We start from the raw sequence: 26,459 nt of genomic DNA, 5'->3' as shown, positions 1-26,459 counted from the left end.
AACACATGGACACAGGGGGAGGAACAACACAAACTGGGGGAAGTCGGGGAGTGGGGAGTGAGAAGAGGGAGAGCATTAGGACAAATAGCTAATGCATGAAGGCCTTAAAACCTAGCAGATGTGTTGATAGGTGCAGCAAACTACCATGGCACACGTAGACCTATGTAACAAATCTACACCTTCTGCACTTGTATCCTGGAACTTACTGTAAAATTAAAATAATAATAATAATAATAATAATAATAATAATAAAGAACTACCAGAGACTGGGCAATTTATAAAGAAAAGAGGTTTAATTGACTTACAGTTCCACAGGCTGTACAAGACGCATGGCTGGGGACCCCATGTAAGTCAGGAAACTTACAATCATGGCAGGAGGATGAAGGAGAAGAAAGCAAATCTTCACATGGTGGTAGAAGAGACAGAGCAAAGGGTGAAGTGCCACACACTTTCAAACAACCGGATCTCCTGAGAACTCACTCACTATCAGGAGAACAGCAAGGGAAAAATCTGACTCAATGATCCAATCACTTCCCACCAGGTCCCTCTCGCAACATTGGGGATTACAATTTCACATGAGATTTGGGTGGGGACAGTGTCAAACAGTATAGAGTCTATATTGTTACATTGTTTCACAAGCGTTGGCATACTGCACAGAACTATTAGAAAATGAGGTTCATGGGACGATTTCCTTTTTTTGAGGCTGAATAGTAAGTATCCCATTGTGTCTATATGCCACACTTTCCTATTATTCATCCATTGATGAACGCTTAAGTTGATTTCATATCTTGGCTGTTGTTGAGTAATGGCACAATGAACATGGGAGTGTAGATATTTCTTTGGCATATTGATTCTGTTTCCTTTGAATATATACCAAAAAGTGAGAATGCTGGATCATATGGTAGTTTTATGCTTTTAATTTCTTGAGGGAGCCCCATACTGTTTCCCATAGTGGCTGTGCTAATTTACATTCCAACCAAGAGTCTACATAGGTTCCCTTTACCTCACTTTCTTGCCAACACTTGTTATCTTCCATCTTTTTGGTAATAGCCATTCTAACAGGCATGAGTCACTTGCAGCGACATGATAATTCTTCAGGACATTATGTTAAATGAAGTAAGTCAGGCACAGAAGACAAATACTGCATGATGTCACTTATATGTGGTATCTAAGTCCAATTCACACCAGCAGAGGGTACATGGTGGATACCTGAGGCTGGGGGCAGTGAAGAGCTGGCGTGGGGGGATATTGATCACAGAGTATAAAATCTTAGTAAGATAGGAGGAATACGTTCAGAAGATCTATTGTACCACGTGGTGACTAGAGTTAATAACATTGTATGATATACTTGAAAAATGCTAAGAGAGTGGATTTTATGTGTTTTCGCCACAAAATAAATGTATGTAAGAAAATAATGCACACAAGTTCTCTTGATGTAGACATTCCATAAGGTATACATGTGCTAAAGCATCATGTCACATATCACAATACTCAATTTTTATTTGCTGATTAAAATTTTTAAAAAGTAGTTTTAAAAAGCCAGCTCACTATTTTTTTCTAGACAAACTGGTTCCAAAAGTCTTTCCATGAAGCCATAGTATGCACTGAGGGAGAGGTCCCAGTGTAGCAGAAGCAGGGCAGTAAGTCTGGAAATCACTGAGAAACCAGGATGACTCAAGTTTCCTCATCTATTTCAGTTCTAAAAGGTTGCATAGATTAAATACCCACACCAAAATCAAACAATTACGTCTTTAGCCCTCTCTCCTTCATAATATCAGTTGGATTTTGTCTGAGGCAGCTGAGGATTTATTCTCTGAGACTTGCAGGTAACATTGTCATCACTGGAATTAGAGAAGCTATTTCAATAGCAATACTGTGAGTGTCTTAGGACCTAGAGAGGATGAATACTACAGTGCTTCCGAGGGCACTGCTTTTCTACTCACGGATGTATTTCTTACTACCTCTGTGAAAGAAATGCTGCCTGTATCCTCTCAGGGCCATAGTTACTGGGTGCATGCTGAATCTCACCTATTTCCTGAAAGCTTTGTGTTTATTACTCCACAATAAAGCAAGGATATCTGACATCTCAACCTCACAAAAATGTGTCACCTGAGAGTCTAGATTTCAACCAAAAAGTGAGAACATGTTTGAACTTGCATATTGAAACTCTTATCTCTAATAAAAACATCCTTGTTTATAAATTGACCTAATCTGAAATCATGTTTCTTGTTCATTGGTATAGAACACTTGGAGCCCACTGGTATACATATTCCCCAAGTTCCTCTGTGTGTGTGTGTGTGTGTGTGTGTGTGTGTGTGTGTGTGTGTCTATTTTACATACAAGGAAACATTGGTATTGGTATCATATAATATTTTATGACAGAGGGAGAGAGAGAGAGAGAGAGAGAGGAAGACTTTTGGCGTTAGCTTTCTTCCTTTCTGGGTCAGAAGTTGTGTATATGTTCTAGGGTCATGCTGAGATCTGACAGTATTTACAAATGTGGAGCAAAAGAGAGAAGAAAAATATATTGCAAAAAGAGAATTGTTACTCTTTTCATGATAATTACCCCAGGTGAAGTATATATGGCCTCATTATATAGCCTCTAAGTAATATGAGAGACTTCATTAGACAGAGAAAGAGAGCTGGTTTCCACTAGCGAGGGATAATCGTTGAGAGTGGATGTTAAGGGTATTCTGAATTGTCTAAATCGATTGAATTGAGTTTGTCCAATTTTCAGTTTCCCACTTGTTTTTATTCAATGCCTAGAGCTGCACATACATGGCGTAATGATGCTGTGAAATCAACTTCTCTTGTCATGCAGCACCCAACTCACTCACCACATTTGTGGAATGAGTGTTGAACAAGTTGATCTCTAAACTCCACAGACTATTATATGTGCACAAACTAAACCATAAAGGCTCAAAATCATATGGCATTTAAACAAAAATCTATTCCTTGGAAGTCTTTGCTGAGGTAAGAGCGTTTCATTTTTCTGTTTTGAAAGTATTTATTTACCACTTATTGCTTATAATGAACTCTACGTAACATGCTATTTTGTCCATTATTTTCAGAGGCCTGTGGGACTATATCTATTGTATCTCAGAACACTAGAAAAACATAGAGCAGCAAAATAATTTTAGCAAAAATAATTCAATTTGAAGCAGATGAATAAAACATGGAAGTGTCACACTAGATGCAAATCACCAAGTTAGGCTGATACAGCCTTCAATTGATCATATCTATCAAGAGTGCTCAGAGAAGGTAAAGTAGGATCTAAAATTAATATTTGCTAGACGGCTTTGCTTTGTATTTTTGCAAGTTCCCTTATGTCAAAACGCCATGTTAAAGAAATGCATTTTATATTACATTTCAGAAATCACCATATAAATGTTTGCCTTTTATTGAAATATGAATTGTTTTAATATGCTTCTGAAGCTGAGATAAAAATTGCTTTAAAGTATTGGAAAATATAATTTTTAAATTGTTGCAAAATAGCTAAAATAATATCTCCTGTCACCCTTTTCACCTATCTCCCTTCCTCACTCCATGGCCTTAAGAGACATTCTACTGCACCTAATGAGTTAATTTTCTGTAGGGGAAATATCATTTCTCTACAGGAGAATCTGTTGCTTATTTCAAATGTAGCATTAAGAAGCTCAGTATTAAATAATGAGTTGCAAGCTTAGGATCCAAAGACAAACTGGAATTTAGATTTATAAAGAATGATCACTATATTTAGAAAGTCTAATTTCAGCAAAATCAAGCAATATTGTTTAGTTAAAAGATACAGTGCTCCCAGAGACAGGATATAAACAATAAATCTTTCTTAATAAAGAACCCATATGCTATGTAATTCTCACATAATTAATCTTTGAGACTCCTAAAAAACTTTTAGAGATATTTTGAGGATTTAAAATATATATTTAACTAAGAGTACTATTGGAATGATAGCTTGGCATTTTATGTAACCAAAATATTCTAGGTTAAAATAGATTTGAGGATTCAAAATTAAAAAAGCGAAGTTCCCCACCTGTCTCCTGTTGTGTTCCGACATGATTAACAAACCAGCATTTCTTTTCATAACATCACATGAAAACTATTTGACTTAGAAAAGTTTGGCCTTATTATTCCTCATAGAGTCATTATTTTGAAAATAGCATGTTTATATATTTTCTTAAGAGATCTTCCATTCAACAATGCCTGATGGTTTGGTGATATAAATTAAATATTCCACAGTTATATTTTGATATTTTTTAGTAGTAAAAATATCGAAGAAAATCAAGAATAGCATTGCAGTGTTAGAAGGGGGTTAATGTTTGCTAAATCAGTACTATTTTTCTTTTGGAGATAATATAGTGCTGTCTATATTTGGCTAAAAATTAAAATATCAAAACTATAAAATAGGACATCACCATCATCTTAAACAACTGTTAGTAAATTTCAGGTGAAAATAGGAAATATTTATGATAAAAATTACAAAGAAAGTTAGAGGTAAGAAGGTCTAATAGTAAATGTTTAACCAGGTGCACTTCAGGAAGCTGTATGGAATTAATTGGATGGGTCTATTGTATTTATAACATAAAAAATAGACACTTTTGAGAACAGAAGTCCAGCATGCTAACAAAATACAGCATAATGCTTCCTAAAGTGTTCTGACTTCCTTCTGTGAAGGAATCTGCATGTATGGTATAGCTGCATGTGTGGTACAGCTGCATGTCTGGTATACCTCCATGTGTACAGTGAGGCTGCATGTGTGGCATAGCAGCATGTGGGATACAGCAGCATGTCTGGCATACCTGCATGTGTGCAGTGAAGCTGCATGTGTGGCATAGCTGCATGTGTGGTACAGCTGCATGTCTGGCATACCTGCATTTGTGCAGTGAAGCTGCATGTGTGGCATAGCTGCATGTGTGGTACAGCTGCATGTCTGGTATAACTGCATTTGTGCAGTTAAGCTGCATGTGTGATGCAGCTGTATGTGTGGTACAGCTGCATTTCTGGTCTACCTGCATGTGTGCAGTTAAGCTGCATGGGTGATATGGGTGCATGTGTGGTACCACTGCATGTCTGGTATACCTGGATTTGTGCAGTTGAGCTGCATGTGTGATACAGCTGCATGTATGGCACAGCTGCATGTCTGGTCTACCTGCATGTGTGCAGTTAAGCTGCGTGTGTGATACAGCTACATGTATGGCACAGCTGCATGTGCAGTATAGATGTTGCCACCTCAGGCATCTGTGTCTGCTCATGCTACAAAGCTGAGGGAGCAAAAAGTAAATAGACAAAGCATCATGTTAAAAATAAAAGTCAGCACATTTGAAAAATAAGTATAATAAAATGAGCTCAAAGTGCTTTTATTCTTAAATGAACAAATTCCAATGTCACAGACTTTTCTTCTTGACTTAATTTTTCTTAAATAAGTCACCTGCAACATAGAAGGTCTATCATGCCCATTTAAAGATACTGCTATTATTTTCTGTCAAAAATATACAGAATATATTGAGTACTTAATACGTGTGAAATGCTATTTTAAGCATTTTGTAGTGTACTATCTCATTTAATCCCCTCTCTCTCTCTCAGAGTTAGATAACAGCATCTTCATGTTACATAACAGGAAATATTGTTTGGAGATATTACTTTTTTTTTCTAAATTCACAAAGTAAGTAGTAAGCCTGGAAGTCCAATTTTAGGGTCTCTGACTTCAGGTCTTCAGATCCCTTGCTTTTAGCATTGCACTATGATCTCCTTTTCCTACATGACTCCATTAACCTAACAATTCTGCGTGAGTAAAATTTCTAACACACTCTTTCAGTTTGTTTTGTGGTATTACAGCAAAATACCTGAGACTGGGTAATTTATAATGAACAGAAATCTATTGGCTCACAATTCTGGAGCCTAGAAAGTCCAAGATCAAGTTGCCAGCATCTGGCAAAGGGTAAGACATGGCAAGAAGGCCCAAGCTCGCACTTTTACAACTGCACCAATCCCATCCACAGGGTCCCCATGGTTTAGCCACCTCTGAAATGTTCCACCTTTTAATACCATCGCAATGGCAATCAGATTTCACCATGAGTTTTGGAAGGAACAAACATTCAATAAATAGTACATACATTTTTATTTTATTAACTGCAGTAAAATACACATAACATGACAGTCCCCAAGTCCAAGCCCTAGCAATGGGAGTGAGGAAGATTTCAAGATGACAGCACCCTTGCACCATAAGGTCTGCCTGTATCCTCATGGGAGATCTGAAGCCAGAAATGCATGGTCACGCCCCATCAAATTCCTGGCCTATAGATCATGTCAAAGACAATACATTATTTCCGTCACATGTGTGGTATAGCTGTATGTCAGGTATAGCTGCATGTCTGCTAAACCTGCATGTGTGCAGTGAAGCTGCATGTGTGGTATGGCTGCATATATGGTACAGCTTTCCACCTCCATGGAATGTGACTAACAGACAAGGGGCAGCAAACTCAGAATAAATCATCTCATCCCCAGCTTCAGAGTCCTCAGAAATTCCCTCAATGTTTCCTTTCTGTGGTTTGGTAGCATGAACCACAGTCACATCATTTGAAGTCACATAATTTTAAAGTGATTTGTTATATAGCACCAGATACCTTTAAAAATCCATCATATTTGTTTTTCTATCTTTGTAATAATCATGTGAGATGGTCCAAGGACAATTATCCTCATTTTAAAGATTTAGGGACTTAGAGGAATGAGAAAATTCTGAGTGGGAAAGCAGCTGAGCAAACTAAAAACCATCCTAAGTTCAGCATTCTTTTCACATCAAGGAACTTCTGATAGTGTTGTCATTGGTAGTGCATATCCTCTTCTCCAATTGTGTGACCCCAGAAGTTTCTGATAGAACAAACAAGAAATATTGGAATAAGAATGTCACGATCATCAGGTTTAATTAAAAGAGCACAGTGGTGGTTGTTCGAGTTCACCTGGTATCCTCCTCGTGTTCCTCACTCTGGTAACAATCATAAGCTTCTTGGCCACAGGAGTGGATGTATGATCTAGAGTATGACATCTTTCAGTGGCCTAACATGGTCTAAGACTAAGCATCATTGGAGGTCTTCTAGAGAGTTTTTCAAACTAGAACCGGTGGAGTAGATCCATTTTCATCTTCACTCATGAAGCTAGAAGGTGAAAAACCACAGCATCTGTGGCTGTGCTCGCCGTCATGCAAACAGTCTTCCACCTTCAGGGAGCATGACCGACAGCCAAGGGGCAGAAAACTCAAAATAAATCATCTCACCCCCAGGTTCAGAATCCTCAGAAATTCCCTTGATACTTCCTTTCTGCGGTTTGGTAGCATGAACAAAAACCTTCCCCTTTGATGGCTTAATCATTGCTTTCACTTTTAATCAAGATTCTGGAATAAAATAAATAGCTTCTGTATGGGGAAATATTCCCACAAATCAGTCATGGTGAGAAGTGCTTCCATAAATGAAAAGACTTTTAACCCTAATGACAACTATGCAAAGAAAGTTTCATTGTTATCTATTAATAGTGACAACAATGCAAAAATAAATATTGTTATATGGGCAGGTGCATGTGACTGACAAGGATTAAGAAACTTTCCGCACAGTTGGTAATCAGCTGAGCCAGGCTGTAAACACAGATATCTCTGACCTCAATATTCATGACTTGAATGTAATAATAGCAATCCCAGTTGAATCTGAAACAGATCTACACACTTAAAATACTGGGAGTAAAAAAGATGAACTAAATACTAAGCTTTAAAGAATGCTTTGTAAGCAGTGTCCACATGCTTTTTAAAGAAGTTTTTAGAGAAGATCTGTTGGAGACATTGGTTATGCTTTGTGCTCGCCAAATACATAAACTCTACAGGATGTCCAAAGAGCTTTCTCCTACAACTTACCAACCCCAGCATGAAAAGCCATGATAACACCCAGCAAACTGCCTGGTGCTCCGGAAGCCCTGCATGACCCAAGGCAAAAAGAAAACAATGAAAACGAAATTGCTGGAGTTCACATGGATTAACAAAGTTTGGTATTTTTACAACACTCCTCTGTCTTCCAGAATATTTTTATTTTGGTTACATTTTATCACTGTTTGTACTTTCTTGAAAGGTTTTATGACCACAGCTCTGCATTCAAAGAAATGAAATTGCCGTATTTTCCCTTGTTTTATTTATTTTATTTTTTCAAATATCTACAATGTTGATGTATTACTAAACCCTCATTTCAGAAAATGTTGGTCAAAAGTTATATTGATTGCCATAACTGCTAGTTAGACCACATTAAATCAGGCAATGGTAGTAAGTTTGGGAAATAAAGCAGTGTGATGTGGAAGTAGTCATTAAGAAAATGATGTAGATTTGTCACCGTTCTTTCAATGAATGGTCTCTTCCTACCCTTTTTTTAGAGAAATAAAATAAACTCAATCACTAAATTTTACCAAATGGGACCAAGCTCTTTTTGAGGTTGGAATTGCCTTCTCCTTTACTCTCTCCCAGCCTGTAGGTTTTCTTTTCCTTTTCATTTTTTAATTTCTTCACAAATCAGATATGCCAAAATTTTGTTATAATTTATTATTACTGCACTTGAAAAAAAAATTAACTGTTTAGCAAGTGCTGAAAATGGCTTTCAAAGGCCGTCAAGCATTTTGCAAAACTTCTGCTTCCATAATTCAGAAATCTGTATTTTAAGGAAAATTTTATGTTTCTGTTTGATTTACATTTAAAACATTATCCAGCATTTTTGTAGGGCCTGTTTGATATATTGAGTCGTATATTTATTTTCATTGCAAGATTGTTTCATCTTTAAGTATTATTTGCTGAACCAAAGGAACAGATTGTTTCATCTTTAAGTATTATTTGCTGAACCAAAGGAACAGCAAAGAATACTACGCCTTTTGTCAGAGATGTCAAGCCTGAACATTTTGAATTAGTTATAGACTAGTCCAACTCTGCTTTAAATCTTAATGGACTTATAAACAGCAAGGGAAAGCAGGAGATCTAGCATAATAACTTTAGAAAAACGAAAAGTATTTTAATAGCAAGGAGTTTCTACTGTTTAAAACTTTACATTAGCAGGAAGCTGTCTATATGAGTCACAATCTTTATTTAGCCAAAGTTACAACTGAGAGTAATTCGAAAAGCGAACTTTTGAAGTCACTTATGGAGCATGAAGTAATCTACATCTCCACACCTACTCAGCATGCACAATTATCACTGTTAGTCTGATAAAACATTCTTATTATACCAAACACGGTATACAAGCAGGGAAGCTTATACAAATGTTTTCTTATTCCTCATCTCCAGCCAATCATTCATCCTTTAAAATTGAAGAACATTTTCTGTTATTGTTTCCTAGGATGAACAGAAAATATTTCATCTCAGGTAGGAGTGTAACTGGAGTTCTCTAAATCTAAAATAAAATAAAATAAATAAAATAAAATAAAATAAAATAAAACAAAATAAAATAAAATTCCAACCAGGCAAACAACAACAAAAATACTTTTCTATCTCCTGAGCAATTCTGATTCACCTGTGCACCCAGCAGATGTCAATCCATGAATGGATTCTGATATTGATCCTGATTCTAAGCATCTGTGAATTAATTTTAAGAAAATTAAATTAACATACATAAAAACTACTCTGAAATCCAAATATTCTAAATCTATTATTTATAATATTGCTATTCTAAATAATAGTGAAGAAAAATAAATTACAAGAGGATTGCGTGGACCCTCTGAAAGCTAAGGCAGGAGGTGAAGGGTAAATGCGTACCTGCGCAGGCCGGGAGAAAGTAAGCAGAGTGGCTGGGGGGTGGCACTAAGCACAATGCTCAACACGAGTCCCCCACAGCCACCCCTGACTCCTGGTCCTGGCCCATCTAATACTAGTGCACATGACTAGTTAAGGACTAGTGTAACCTGGTAGTTAACAGTCAGGTTTTGCCAGAACCTCATTTTTCTGATTCTAAGTCCAGTGTATTGTCTACTACCTACTTCATTCCAAGTTTTCAAATGGAATGTTGCCATATTGAAATTTATTTTAAGCTTGTCAGATAGAAAGCCTTCCAATAATGGTGAAACAAAGTTATCTTAGACTCTATTAGGATGTTTTGCAGAGTTCAGAAGCATGTGAAGAAGTTTGAAAAAAATAATTAAAAAACTTCTCTCAAAAAGAATTGATTAAACAGTATTTTCTAAGGGCGCTCCTGTGTCTCCAAGGATTTAAAATTTCATGCAAATAATCTGAACTGCCTAAACCAATAACACTGAATTAAGGTAATAGTGTTTTGCCTGTCAGCGAATTGCTATGACTTTCTGTATGAGCTCAGTCGACCAAATCTGGACATCACAACTTTCTCCTATGATATTTAATTCCCAGAGTATTATGTTCAGAACCTCAAGGTAGATAAATTGTATTTGAGAAACATGATATTTTGGGAAGAAAAGGGAGGATGGCTTTCCAAAATGAAAGGAAATAAAATAAACATCATATAAATAGTATAATTACCACAACAAAACTTAAATACAAGATATCGAATAAAGAGAATATTGACATTTACATGGCTTCTAGAATACTATGGATAGAACAATTTACATTCATGATCTCGAATTTACCAACAATATTTTAGTCTCTTTGTTTATGAACAACGAAGTGTTCATAAAATTCAGGGATAATAGAATTCTTAAGATCATAGGCTCTGGATCTGACTGCTCCAGTTTGAATTCCAGAGTCACCATTTACGACCCATACAAACTTAGGCAATTATTTGATTTCTCTAAGTAGTTTTACCATTTGTAAAGTGGAGATTATACAAATACTAACTCTTGGATTATGATGAGGATTTAACATAAGTAATCCATATAAAGAGCCTAGTTAAGTACCTGATACAGGATGTGTGGCCTTGCATTGGATAATCTGGTTGTTATTAATACAATTATTTTAATAAAATTTGTTTCGTTTTGGAAATCTCTATGGCATGCTGGATAGAGGGACAAATGAAGTTTTGTAGTATGCAAAAGACTTTCAACTAAGCCAGTCTGTGAGGTCATTTTGCTTCTGCTCATTAGAAGCTGATGGGAATTGGCCAGGTGAGGTGGCTCATGCCTGTAATCCCAGCACTTTGGGAGGCAGAGGCGGGCAGATCACCTGAGGTCAGGAGTTTGAGACCAGCCTGGCCAATATGGTAAAACCACATCTCTACTAAAAATACAAAAATTAGCTGCGTGTGGTGGCACGTGCCTGTAATCTTAGCTACTCCGGAGGCTGAGGCAGGAGAATCGTTGGAACCCAGGAGGTGGAGGATGCAGTGAGCCTAGATCACACCACTGCATTCCAGACTGCATGACAAAGCAAGACTCCATCTCAAAAAAAAAAGAAAAAAAAAGAAAGAAGTTGATGAGAGTATATAATAATTACAAAATCCAATCATAGTGATTACAATTTTGTAAGTAAGTTAAAGTAATTAACAATTTATATAGGGCTATATTTATTAACGCATTATACATTCTACAAGAAAAATGACAGTATCTGTTGTGTTCAATATTATATCCTTATAGAGTAGGCACTTAACAAATATTTTAAATAAATTACTGAACCTACACTTGAAAACTCTCTAAATGAAGGGATGTTAGGTTTGGTCAGGGTTTACTTGTTTATAGTATCTCAGGTTGCCGTAACAAAATACTTGCATTAAAAAAATACTGTTGCTTAGGTAACAGGAATTTATTTCTCACAGCTCTCAAGGCTGGAAAGTCCAAAACGAAGGTGCTGGCTGATTGGTTTTCCTGGTGAGGGCTCTGTCCCCGGCTTGCAGACACTTGCCTTCTTTCTGTATTCTCATGAGTTAAAGAGAGAAGAAACAAAACCTCTTGTGTCTCTTTTTGTAAAGACACTGAACTCATCATGATGACTCTACCCTCAGGACTTCATCTAAACCCAAGTACCTCCAAAAGGCCCCATCTCCAAGTAATCTAATAAAATATGACACAGTGACTTAAACAACAACATTTTTTTTTGCAGTTCTAGAGGTTGGAAGTTCAAGATCAAAGTGTTGGCAGGGTTAGTTTCTCCGGAGACTTCTCTCCCTGGCTTGTAGATATGCCTCTTAGCTATATCCTTACCTGGTCATTTCTCTGTGTATGCACATCACTGTGGTCTCTTTTTTCTAATAAAGACACCAGTCATATTGGATTAAAGCCACACTCTGACAGCCTCATTTAAATTAGAAACTTCTTCAAACACCTTATAATTACATAGTGATGGTTGGAATTTCAATATGTGGATTTGGAGATGCACAATTCAACTATAACAGATGTAATTTCAACCATTTCTTACTTCCCTGCCCACAAATAATATAAAGCAATACCCATCATTAAATGTCATATACATACAACTTTTATAGTTTCCATGATATTATTTATCTAAAACTTCATAATCTGTAAAAAAGTTGGATTTCTGTATTATTTATGTAAATTTATTTGAATTCAGGAAAAACTATTTGGATTATCTTAATAAGTATTCCCATTAATCACTTTATGTCCGATAAATGTTTTGAGTTTCTAATATGCTCAAAGCACTATTCTAGATACTGCGACTTTGTCCATAATACAAAGAGAAACAAGAAGTCCTAAATTTTTAAAATATGCGTTTAATTGCTTTTTAGAAGCCTGACTTTAAAATCATTACTCTAATTAATATGACTTTGACCTTGAAAAAGATTTAATTTATTTAAGTGTTTGTTTTTCTTCCTTTAAATGTGATATTCTTACTACCTACTTTACAGGATTGGGATAACATGATGAAATGACGAGTACGTAAGATGGCTGTGATTCATGAAAATCCATACCCATCTAAAGGGTTACATTATTTTCACAAGACCAGAGTCAGAAATGATATAAAATTATGATTCCAGTAAGGTCACATAGCCACTGAAATTGCCTTTTCCCTGGATACATTTATCTTTTCCTTGGGCTTTAAGAAACCGCATGTTCGAGGTATAGAAATAAACATCTGATATTCCAGAAATACAGAAGATAAGATAGAAGAATCTGCATAAATCTACAATCCTTTTAAAATGAAGAGGGACATTGTGTTAGTTTATTATTGCATTGCTATTAAAAAATACCTAAGACTGGGCAATTTGTGAAGAAAACAGGTTTAGTTGGCTCATGGTTCTGCAGGCTATACAGGCACGGCTCCAGCATCCACTCCTGGTGAGGCCTCGGGAAGTTTCCAATTGTGGTGGAAGGTGAAGGGGCAGCAGGTGCATCATATAGCAAGAGCAGGAAGAAAAGAGAGAATGTGGGAGGTGTCACACTCTTTTAAACAACTAGATTTCTCATGGACTACCAGAGCAAGAACCCACTCATCACCAAGGGGATGGTGCTAAGCCACCGATGAAAGATCCACTGCCATGATCCAATACCTCCCACTAAGCCCCGCCTCCCACACTGGAATAACATTTCAACATGAGATTTAATGGGGACAAATATCTAAACCATATCAGAGATGGAGATGCAAGACTGTCTTGAACTTGACGTTTAGAAGAGAAAAAAAAAAAGAAAAACAATCACCAGAAATAGTTAACAAGACTTTCATATTTATTTGGAGATATAATTGCTTCTAATGTATTGTCTTTAAAAACCAATCCAAGTAATAAAGTCTCCCTGAGATAGCAGATATTTGGCAGAGGTAACACTTTTTCTCTAGAGGAACACTTTTTTATAGCCAGTTCTTAAATGGTTCCCAAAGATAAAGTTCCAATTAATACAATCACACTGTCTTAAAATCACAAACCACTAAAGCAAAAAGTACAATAAGCAAGTCAAATAAGTAAAAAAGAAGTTTTAGAATCAGATCCACAAAGCAAGAAAATATGATAGTCCCCAGAATATAAAATAGGTAGGTTTAATATGTTTAAACAAACTGAGGAGGGTGCCAAAAATTATCGCTGGGAAATAAAATAAACAGGCCCATTTGATACAGAAATTAGAATTCTGTTTTCTACAGAAAATAAAGTTTTGATAAAGAAATTAGAAATCTATTTTTCTACAGAAAATGGATTTTTTGAGATAAAATGTATTAGGTAAAATTGTTAATCAATGCAAGAGTTAATCAGCTGATAAAACAATTGTTGAGATTGAAAATAGATTAGTACAGTGATATGGTTTGTCTGTGTTCTCACCCAAATGTCATCTTGAATTGTAGTTCCCATAATCCCCACGTGTCATAGGAGGGACCTAGTGAAAGGTAATTGAATCATGGGGCTGGTTACCCCCACACTGCTGTTCTCATGATAGTGAGTGAGCTCTGATGAGATCTGATGGGCTTTTCTCCTTTTTGCTCAGCACTTTTCCTTAATGCCACCATGTGAAGAATGACATGTTTCTTTCCCCTTCCACCATAATTGTAAGTTTCCTGAGGCCTTGCCAGCAATGCCAAACTGTAAGTCAATTAAACCTCTTTCCTTTATAAATTGCCCAGTCCCAGGTGTGTCATTATTAGCAATATGAGAACACACTAATATAGTAAATTGATACCGGGATGTGGGGTACAGCTGTAAAGATATCTGAAAATGTGGAAGCAACTTTGGAACTGGGTAACAGGCAGAGGGTGGAACAGTTTGGAAGGCTCCGAAGAAGAAATAAAAATGTGGGAAAGTTTGGAACTTCCTAGAGACTTGGAGGGCTGAGAAGACAGGAAGATGTGGGAAAGTTTGGAACTTCGTAGAGACTTTGTTGAATGGCTTTGACCAAAATGCTGATAATAATATGGACAATAAGGTCCAGGCTGAGGTCATCTCAGATGAAGATGAGGAACTTGTTGGGAACTGGAGTAAAGGTTCTTCTTGCTATGCAAAGTGACTGGTAGCAGTTTGCCCCGCCCTAGAGATCTGTGGAACTTTGAACTTGAGAGAGATGATTTAGGGTATCTGGTGGAAGAAATTTCTAAGCAGCAAAGCATTCAAGAGGAAGTGGAGCATAAAAGTTTGGAAAATTTGCAGCCTGACAATGCGATAGAAAAGAAAACTCCTTAACTCGTCATTTAGCATTAGGTATATCTCCTAATGCTACCCCTCCACCAACATGGCACATGTATACATATGTAACAAACCTGCACATTGTGCACATGTACCCTAAAACTTAAAGTATGATAATAATAAAATTAAAAAATAAATAAATAAATAAATGCAATTAAAAAATAAATAAAAACATATTTATTTAAAAAGCCAAAAAAAAAAAAAAAAAAAGAAAAGAAAACCCCTTTTCTGGGAAGAAATTCAAACCAGTTGCAAAAATTTGCATAAGCAACATGAAGCCAAGTGTTAATCATCAAGACAATGGGAAAAATGTCTCCAAGGCACGTCAGAGAAATTCACAGCAGCCCCTCCTATCACAGGCATGGAGACCTAGGACGGAAAAACGGTTGCCAGGCTCAAGGCACCCTTTTGTTTTGTGCAGCCTTGGAACTTGGTGCCCTGTAGGCTAGCCCCTCCAGCTGTGGCTAAAAGGGGCTAACATACAGCTCAGACCATTGCTTCCGAGGGTGCAAGCCCCAAGCCTTGACAGCTTCCATGTGGTGATGAGTCTGCCGGTTTACAGAAGTCAAGAATTGAGGTTTGGGAAACTCTGCCTAAATTTCAGAGAATGTATGGAAATGCCTGGATGTATAGGCAGAAGTTTGCTGCAGAGGCAGGGCCCTCGTGGAGAACCTCTGCTGCAGCAGTGCAGAAGGGAAGTGTAGGGTTGGAGCTTCCATACAGAGTTCCCACTGGAGCACCGCCTAGTGGATCTGTGAGAAAAGGGCCATCGTCCTCTAGACCCCAGAATAGTAGTTCCACCAACAACTTGCACTGTGCACCTGGAAAAGATTCAGACACTCAAGGCCAGCCAGGAAGGCTGCTTGGAGTGGGCTGTACCCTGCAAAGCCACAGGGGTAGAGCTGCCTCAGGCCATGGGAGCTCACCTCTTGCATCAACGTGACCTGGATGTGAGACATGAAGTCAAAGGAGATCATTTTGGAACTTTAACGTTTAATGACGTTAAACTCTGCTGAGGGCAGAATGATATGGTTTGGCTGTGGCCCCAACCAAATCTCATCTTGAATTATACTTTTCATGATCCCCACTTGTTGTCGGAGGGATCCAGTGGGAGGTAATTGAATCACGGGGATGGTTACCCCCACGCTGTTATTCTCATGATAGTGAGTGAGTTCTCACAAGATCTGATGGTTTTATAAGGGGTTTTCCCCCCTTTGCCCAGTATTTCTCCTTGCTGCTGCCATGTGATGAACGATATGTTTGCTTCCCCGTCCACCATGATTGTAAGTTTCCTGAGGCCTCCCCAACCATGCTGAACTGTGAGTCAATTAAACTTCTTTCCTTTATAAATTACCCGGTCTTGGGTATGTCTTTATTAGCAGCATGAGAACAGGACGAATGCAGTATCTCTAATTATATAGTAGAAAGGAAATTAATAATATAAAATATAATAGACATAGAGAATAAGAAAAGGTATAACATAATTCAAATTCCAGGAGGGAAGACAAGAGAATGAAAACGAGGCAATATGTAAAGACATATGGAAGAATATTATTCAGAATTAATTTTAAAAATCTAAGAATTGAAAGTCTTAAACATGATAAATAAAATGTTATTCAAAAAGTATATAAACCAAACAAAAACAAGGAAACTATTTTTTTTGAAACAGCTAACCTGTATAATAACAACCTGGTTTTCAAGATTAACAATGACAGCCAAAAACAATTTCACAAATAAAACTTTCAGTGAACGTTATGACCCAAGAATTTGTACACCATAAAAATCTTTTTATAAGTAGCACTAAAGTAAAGACAAATTCAGATAAGCAGAAAATTTTTTTAATGGACCCTTACTCAAAAAATGTTTTAAAAGAAATGTCAGAAAAAAATGAAAAAATGAATTATTTAAAAGGGGACTCTAAGGCATTATCCTTTATTATTTAAACAACAATTTATAATAATAATACTTAACTTACAGATTTAAATATATATTTTATACTGAAATACTGGACAACAATTGTTTATAAGTCCAAAGGAATATGATAATATTTTTAATCTTAAAATATACAGAAGAAGGTATGTATTAATTTTATGTTTCACGAATGTAAATATCTATACATTTTTAAGGTAAAAGCTGAAGGAATAATGATCAAATATTAAAACTTCCAAACAATAAAAAAGGTAAAATGTAATATTTTTAAAAACACTAAATCTAAATGCAAGCAAAAGAAATGCAAAAATTAAAAATGGAGACAAACAGAAATTAATATGATACAAAAAACTCCAAAAGCATCTGTAATCGTAATTAACATAAATAAGAAAATAGAGAATTTAATTTTAAGCAATGAGAAATAATCTGTAACAGATTAAAGTTGTTCCAGGAAAATAAAAAAATCCTTCACAAAATGCACAGAAATATCTGTTTGAAATCATCAAATAACTACAAAGGCAGTCAGGACTTGAGCCAAGAGACAAAAGAAAAGGGAAATATGGTGAAATAAACCTAGTACTTCTGTATGACTTGTTTTGCCACTCATGACATATGAACCTTCAGAGTAGTCCAAGGGGTAGATTATATTACAAGCAAATGAGAGGCTGACAATCCAAGCAGAGATATCGGGAATTTCATGATGCTGGAAATAAAAATTTGACTCAGATCTTATCAGCTTGGAGTGGCCCTGATGAACACTGGAGGGTTTAGTTGAAACTCCCCAAAGAATGGACTCTAGAACTAAGGGTGAATGGTTAAGTAGACCAAGTGCTACACAAAAACCCAACCTCTAGGCAACTTAATCCCTGACAGAATCAAAATGATCTGCACTTAATTTGTCGGGCATAAAGTTAGCAAAACGCTTTCTGGAAAAAAATATCTGGACTTCTATAGTTTTTAATAGAAAAGATGAAAGATTCTGTCAAAAATTATGTGATTCCCTGACAGACAAGAGCAATAGTAAAGCTATCAGTGATCCAGTTATTAGTGTTATCAGAGATTTAAAAGTAGTCATGATCAAAATGTTTCAGGAAACCATGAAGAATTCCACTAGACCTCTGGGATTATTAAAGAGAAACAAATGTGTATTCGAAAACAAAAGCATATCATAAATTGAAAGTAAAACCATGCATATGGGGCTATTAGCATGTTTGACTATCCTGAAGAGAGTTAGTAGAAAATGTCAAAATCAAGTATAGAGAGACAATAAAAAGGGGGAGGAAGAAATACAGGGGGAAAAAACGACTAAAGATATATAAGACTTTGTGAAAAAGTCTAATGTTTTGTAATATTGGAATGTTAGAGTATAACAAGAATGAAGCAGAAACAATATTTACAAAGTCTTTGCCTGCAAAGAAACAACATGTCCTATGGTTAACTCACCACAGAATGAAGAAAGCATAATGACAAAGAAATGACAAACGTAAAGTTCTGAAAGCAAATAACTGATGATCTGGAATGCTACACCTGGTGAAAATATGCTTCAAAAATGAAGACAAAACATTTCCAGAAAAAGGAAAGTGAAAGATTTCATTGCCAATAAACCCATGCTAATATAAACACTACAAGGAGATTTTCCCTTTGAAGTACGTTCCTTAATAAAGGTATAAAAACACATGATAGAATTAGGGGTAATTCAAATATATCAGCAATTATATTAACTGTAAATGTATTAAATACTTTAAAAAGTCAATGACTGATAGGCTGTATTAAAGCAAAAACTTTATACTGCTTTTAGAACAAAAATTAACATAATGACCTCAAAAGATTGCAGATAAGAAGATCGAAAGGTTATATGTGATATTAATCATTAAAAGAAGATATAATTAAAGTAATAGATGTGTAGACTTTAAGGGAAGAAGCAATTCATAATGATGAAAATATATTCTATAAGAAATATATAATAAATCTGAATTTATAGGTAACTAATAATATAGCTTCAAAATATATAAAGCAAAATTTAAATAACTAAAAGTGATGTAAAAGTATTCACAAGTCAAAGAGTATATCACACTGTCTTAGGAGCTAATTTAACAAGTATTCTAAATAATCCTTAAGAATATAGAAAATGTAAATGATACGATTTATGAACTTGATCCAGTTGACATGTAGCGAATACTGCAAACAGAAGTTTTATTAGTAATTACATCATTTATTATTAATAATTTAATAATTATTGAGCTATCAAACTATTAGAAAACATAGACATTAGTCTTCATAATCTCAGATTCAGCAATTATTACATCTGACACCAAAAGCACCAACAACAAAAGAAACAATTGATAAATCGGACTTTATATAAACTAAAGATGTTTATGTTTAAAGGACACTATCAAGAAATTAAAGACATCCTCACAGAATGGGTGAAAATATTTACAAATCATATATCTGATAATTGAATTGCATTCAGGACATATAAAGACCATATATAACTCAATAATGAACCTAATTTAAAAATGAGCCAGACTTTTGATAGGCACTTCACCGAAAACATGAACTGGCTAATAAGCATATGAAAAGATGGTCCACATCTTCAGTCATCAGAGCAATGCAAATCAAGAGCACAATGACATACCACTTCACATGATCTAGCAAGGCTGTAATAAAAACCAATGACCAAAACAAAGTGTTGGTCAGGGCCTAAGGAAGCTGAAACCCTCATGCACTGCTAAGTGGTGCACTTAGAAAAACACTATGGTAGTTCCTCAAAATGCTTAACACAGAGTTACTATATTACCCAGAAGTTGCACTGCTAGACCAAGAGATATGTAAACATTTGTCCACACAAAAACTTGCACACAACTGGTGTTAGCATCATTATTCATAAAGTCAATAAGTGAAAACAATCCAAATATCTATGTAGCCATAAGTGAATAAACAAAATACGGCAAATCTATATAATAGAGCAGTATTTGACAATGAAAAGGAATTAAGCACTGATACATGCAGAAGTCTACATGAACCTTGAAAACATTGTTAAGTGAAAGAAGCCAGACATAAAACCCCACATTTCGTATGATTCCATTTATATGAAATATCCAAAATAGACAAATATTTAGGGATAAATACTTGATTAATGGTTAACTAGTTTTGCTGGAGGAACAAATGGAAAGTGATTGCCCAGAGTTTTAAAGCTGGTGAAATTGTTTTAAATGATATTATTGTAATGGTTACATAACTCTCTATGTTAAACTATTGTATTGTAAACTGTAAATAGGCTAATCTCATGAAAATTATATCTCAACATAATTGTCTTCTAAAAGAAAAGTAAAAACTCATACAATAATGAACCTTCAAAATATGTGAGATAAAACATGACAGGTAAAAAGGAGAAATTGGAAAATCCATCATGTCAGAGGTTTTTATTCATTCTGTCATTAATTGATAGAATGGATGGAGAGAAAAACATTCAGATGTAGTAGGTTTGAAACAACACAATTAACCTTCTTGGTATAATAAATATATACTACACATCTAATGATTGGAAGATGCATGCTCTTCAGAAGCACACAAAGGACATTTATAAAAATGGGCTACTTATCAAGATATAAAATGACTTTTTAAAGTCAATATTATTCAGTTTATACTCTCTGCTTTCAAGTATCTATTTTTAAAACAAATAATCTGATTCTTTACTGTATATCAAACTCCAATGAATGGCTTTTTGAAACACATTTTTTGGACCCAACCAAATTTCTGCTTAGGAAGTGTAAGGTGAGACCCATATTTTGCATTTCTAGCAAGTTCTCAGATGATGCTTATGTTGCTAATCAAGGGGGCACGTTTTAAGAACTATAGCTCTTAAATACGCACTCACGAATTTAAAAACATGCTTCCAAATATCATATATTATATGTAAAGCAATTGAAATAAAATATACTTTAAGGCACATAATAATAAAAGTGCTACACACCAAAAAAGCGGGGATACAACTAAAGAGTGCCTTAAGGGTATATTTAAAGCAAACATAGTTATATGGGTAAATAAGAATGACTAAAAATTAATGAGTCAGGCAGCCGGTACAGGAAGTAAGCAAAATAGCCACGGAATAAACTCAAAGATGCAGGAAAAAGGAAGCAATAAGTATGAAAGCAGAGATTCATAAAATAGAAAACAAAGATACAATTGAGATCATTCACAGTGCCAGATTCTTTGTTTTGAAAGTGTAATAAGATGGACAAACCTCTGGCAATGATGGTCAAAGTAAAAATAAAGAGAAAATGTGCAAATAACCAATACTAGAAATCAAAATGGGAATTATCACTGCATATAATAAAGACTAATATGATAACAGACTATTATGAAAAAATGTGCCAGCATTTTGAAACCTAGGAAACACAGAAAATTTTCTTGAAAAGTATGAATCTGTAAAACTGATTCAAGTATTAGAAGACAACCCATAATAAAAAACTTTCAGAAAACTACAAGAAGAGCACTTCAATAATCTGTAGAAGGAATTACCGGAAACATATGAAATAATAAAACAAAACAAAACAAAATTATTAATATAGTCAGAAACAATACCAGATTTCCACACCTGTTAAAAATATATATTTTTTATAACAGGAAAGGAAATATTCCTTTCCTTCTAGTAAGGAAAGGAAAAAAATATACAAAATGTGTGAGAATCGAAAAGAGAAAATACAGAATGGTCATTATTCACACATAATATGATTGTTTAGGTAGCAGTCCCAAAAACTTCTACAGACAAATCTCTGGAATATTGGAAATTATGTTAGGTTACACTCTGTAAGATTAATACTTAAAGTAATAGGATTTTTATACTGAAATAGCAAACATATCACAAGTTTTTTATTTATAATAGAAAAATGTATTTGTAACTAACAATATATTTTTAAAATGCATGTGTAAATACACTACAGAGAAGAATGAAACTTTATATTGAACACGTTAAAGGAAGTCCATATAAATTAAAAGGTAAAACATGCTTATGCATAAAGAGACATAATATGAGAGAGATACCAGTTTTTCCCCAAGTTGCCCTGTGTATTCAACTGCATTCCACAAGTACTCTGATTGTTTTTTGTGTGTTTTTTGAGGGGTTTTTGTTTGTTTTTTGATGGTATCAAGTAAGCTGATTCTAAAACAAAGCAACAATAGGCAAGATATTTCTCTGGATTTCAAACTCCTTATCCTGGAGTTCAGGAGTTCATGCCTTACAAACCCGAATTATCTTCTTCAGAGTTTTTGCTTGGGGGATGGTGGGTAGCTTTCTACTTTCTCTGTATTCTGTCTCAATGACTTCACAACATCCACTATGCAATCTCTGGTATAATGGCTGTTTTTGTATCTTTCTGTTTCTACTTGATTATATATGCTTCATGAAAAAAGACCAAATGTAATTATCTCTGAATCTTTTATAGAAGACTCACACTCACTCACCCTCTGCTCCGGAAATGCCTCCTGCATGCTTGGCCTCTTTCTGAGTCCTAGGGACACAAAAGTCAACAAGACATGTAAAGCTGCTCTCCTGTGAACTTATATTCTAGAGGTGCTACTTATGTAAACATTTAATGAATGAAGGGATACGGATTCAAACGCCAAAGAGTAAAAATTATTTTGCTGTAGAAGATATCAGACAAGTAAATGTAATAAAACATACAAAAACTATGCTTCCTAACGCTATTAGCATTAAATATAATTAGAATAATAGAATGTTAAAGCTGGAAATTGGCTCAGATATTATCTAATCAGGTAACTTCCATTTTTAGATGAGGGAAAAAAGGGCTCAGAGAGCTCAAGAGGATTTGTTTTGTTTTAGGGCATTTGACTCCGGATATTTTTTCATTTGGACTAAAATTTATTTTTTGGAGGAATGAACTTAAATGAACCCATTTGACTCTGGGTATTTTTTCATTTGGACTAAAATGTATTTTTTGGAGGAAAGAACTTAGATGATGAATACAGTTAGATAATGAAATCTTGCATGAAGGGATGAATTTCATTATCGGTGTGCGTAGGATGGTTGATCTGATTCTTATGTGAGGCCGCAGTGCCTCTCGTGTGCCTGACTGAACGAAGACCGTCAAATGTGCCTATCAAGAGGTGCTAACAAAAGTCTCTTCCTTTATGTTGGAGCAGTTATATCAGAAAAACAAGAATGCTACAATCTTCTTGAAATAAGTCAAGAAACAGCAGAAGTGAGGTTCTTCGATAAGCTATAGCTAGCCAGGCATGGCGATGTGCACCTGTAGTCCCAGCTACTCAGGAGGCTGGGCAGGAAGATCAGCTGAGCACACATATTTGAGGTTTTATGAACATGCCTGTGAAGAGCCACTGCACTCCATTCTGGACAGCATAGGGAGATCTGTCTCTTACGAATAAATTTTTAAAAGGATATGTGTCTGAAGAGAGTGTGTGAGAACCAAGTTACATAAAAATAACCCAATTTGAATGCAATCTGCATGATCTTCTCAGGTCCCAGCAGGACGGGGAAGGCCTTCATTGTGTTACTCACTAGAATAGAACCTGAGGCCTTCGTAGATGCATAGTTACCACTTAGTCACCACTTAGAGAACTGCAAAATTCGCTAAGAGAGTGAAACCCATTCTCACTGGTTTATGAAATGTATCCTATATGCATTTATTTTCCTAAAAAATCCTGGAATATTTGCTCAGGTTCTTAAAGCAGATTTAAAAAACCAAGCCAAATCATTATTTGTGCAAAAAAAATCATATTTACTATTAAATTTTATGTATCATGGCAGGCACTTTTAAGTATAGATATATTTTCTGAATTGTTGAAACGCATTACGGTATCCTACATATGAAGTTCTTTGCTTTGCAATATTATATGAGAACAGTTAAAAAGTTATTCAAGTGGTTTAGAAGTATGGAGATATAAAGAGAATTTCTCATCATTTCTAAAATCAGGTATAATAGTCCTTAGTCCTTATCTAAATTATTACTACAATGCCTATCTAAAAGTTTTCATAATGAGCTCAATCCTTTTCAAGATTATAATTTATCTCTGAGCATCATATATTAAAACAAGATCCTCAGTACCAAATGTGACTAAGCTTAATTTTAAAATATCTCATTAATTTGCAGTAATGAGATGTAATGAATATTTATGGGAGGTTTTATCTGTACCTATTAATTTGCCATGATGTATCACTGATAAACTAGTCCTCTAAGCTGAAGCCAAGAGATGTCCAAGTGAAAAGCATATAAAATAATGTTCAATAACTACCACTTGAGATTCCGACATTTGGTGTAAAAGGTAATATGTTTTCTGCAAATGAAAGTTTACTATGTAATGCGCTGAATGCACCACAGGGAGCGAAGTCATTTTCTCTGCACACACAGTTTATTACTTTTAAATATCATTGCTCTCTTTCTCTCCTACGGCACCAACAAGGCAGAACAACAGTGTTTTTCCTTCAGCAGAAACCAATTGTCTTCACTTCTCGATCTGAGATCAAAGGTCATTTGGATTGCCGATGAAAGGAGGTGGCATATCTGCAAACCACCAGCAAGTTCTGTTGAAGGGTTAGAAGATGTGTTAGGCCTGGCTCCACGCTGGTTCAATGTTTTGGCTGAGCACATTCTGTGGGACTTGGGCTGTGCCATCCTGGTTGTCACCGTGCCACTAAGGGTCACTGAGCACATATCCTTGCACAGTTTCCAATGGTATCTTCATGTGCCTCAAAGCAGCAAACTATAATGAATTATTTAGTTTTTTCTACAAAAAGGCAAATTTAAACACATGGTCATCCGCAAATTTTCCTGCTTGATGAATCTTGAAGAAAACTCCTTGCTTAATACTGAGGTCTTAACTCTGGCTATTACCAGTTTAAAGAAGACTAGCCTTCAGCTTAAGTGAACTTAATCACAGCCGAAGAGCATTTTTTATGCCCTAACCAAAAATTGTGTCCAGAATCGGAACACTCAAAAATTTGTAACAAGAAGCTATAAAACTATGGTCTTCAAGACATAAACCTTTTGTGATAATGAGGGACATTTTCACATAAGTCATAAAGACCTTAATTACTGACTGTTAAGCAGTGGTATTTCAAATCATTAATTTTGCAAATTAAGAGATCTATATAGAAATGTGTTTTTACTTTGGCTCAGGAATAATCTGTTAGAAGGAAATTGATATTAATTTTGAAATTATAATATAGTAGAGAAAAAGCTTTTTAATTTTGTAGTATAAATGACCAAAAGCTTCTTTTATTTTCAAATAAAAAGACAAAACTATTGATTTAATTTAGATTTCGACAAGTTAAGTAGAAATGTTTAAGATTAGTTTAATAACCAACAGAAAGAGAAAATTAGTGCACAGAGCACAGAAATCAATAAAGGAAATGGAATGAAGGAGAAAAAAAATCATTCTAAGAGAAAGTGAGACATAAAGCAGGAAGAAAAACAGGATAAAAAGAAAGTTAAAGAATGAGATAAGAGAAACTCATTAAGTAATTATGATGGATATGAATGGACTAAATCATCCTATTAAAGGAAAAATTTGAGGCAGGGCATGGTGGCTCACACCTGTAATCCCAGCTACTCGGGATTACAGTAGCTAATCTGACTTTGGGAGGCCGAGGCAGTCAGATAACCTGAGGTCAGGAGTTCAAGACCAACCTGGCCAATATGGCGAAACCCAGTCTCTACTAAAAATATAAAAATTAGCTGCGCACGGTGGCATGTGACTGTAATCCCAGCTACTCGGGAGGCTGAGGAAGGAGAATTGCTTGAACCTGGGAGGCGGAGGTTGCAGTGAGTCAAGACCACACCACTGCACTCCAGCCTGGGAGACAGGGCAAGACTCCATCTCAAAAAAATTAATAAAATAAATAAATAATAAATAAACATAGGAAAATTTTGGTAGACATACTTAAATCTAAAGAAAGAAGCAATTAAATTTATGGTGGGCAAATGCCAACCATAACAAACAGACAAACAACTGAAATAAAGTAACTGTTTTATACCAGGCAGCAGAAAATATCAATGCGGTTAAACAGGAATGTTTTCTAATGATAATAGTTTCAACAATACAAGAAAATTTCATACTAAGCTTGTCTGCACTCTTAAAATAGATCTTCTTATTACAAGGTAGAAACTATAAGAAAATAGATCATTTATAGCAGCAATAGAACAAAATTTAAAATAAGAATAAACATAAACTTGTAAAATTTATGATAGAAACATTGGAATACTCCTGAAAAAAAGACAAACATACGTTAAAACAAATGACAAGGTTTCTCATACAACATATAAGAATATACGTTAAAGTTATATAAGAAACTGAGATTTCCAGTGTCAGAAAGAAAAACAGATGCTGATATAATAGCACATAAGAAGTTAAGAAAATACCCCGAAACGTTAAAGTGGAAATGTGACCATGAGCTAAGGATCTTTTATTAAAAATAACTCCTAGCTCTCTTTGCTGAAAGATACTAAAAGAAATAAACAT

The sequence above is a fragment of the Gorilla gorilla genome, chromosome 12 (genome assembly GCF_029281585.2).
Source record: "Gorilla gorilla gorilla isolate KB3781 chromosome 12, NHGRI_mGorGor1-v2.1_pri, whole genome shotgun sequence".
Lineage (NCBI taxonomy): Eukaryota > Metazoa > Chordata > Mammalia > Primates > Hominidae > Gorilla > Gorilla gorilla.
This window is presented reverse-complemented; position numbering follows the sequence as displayed.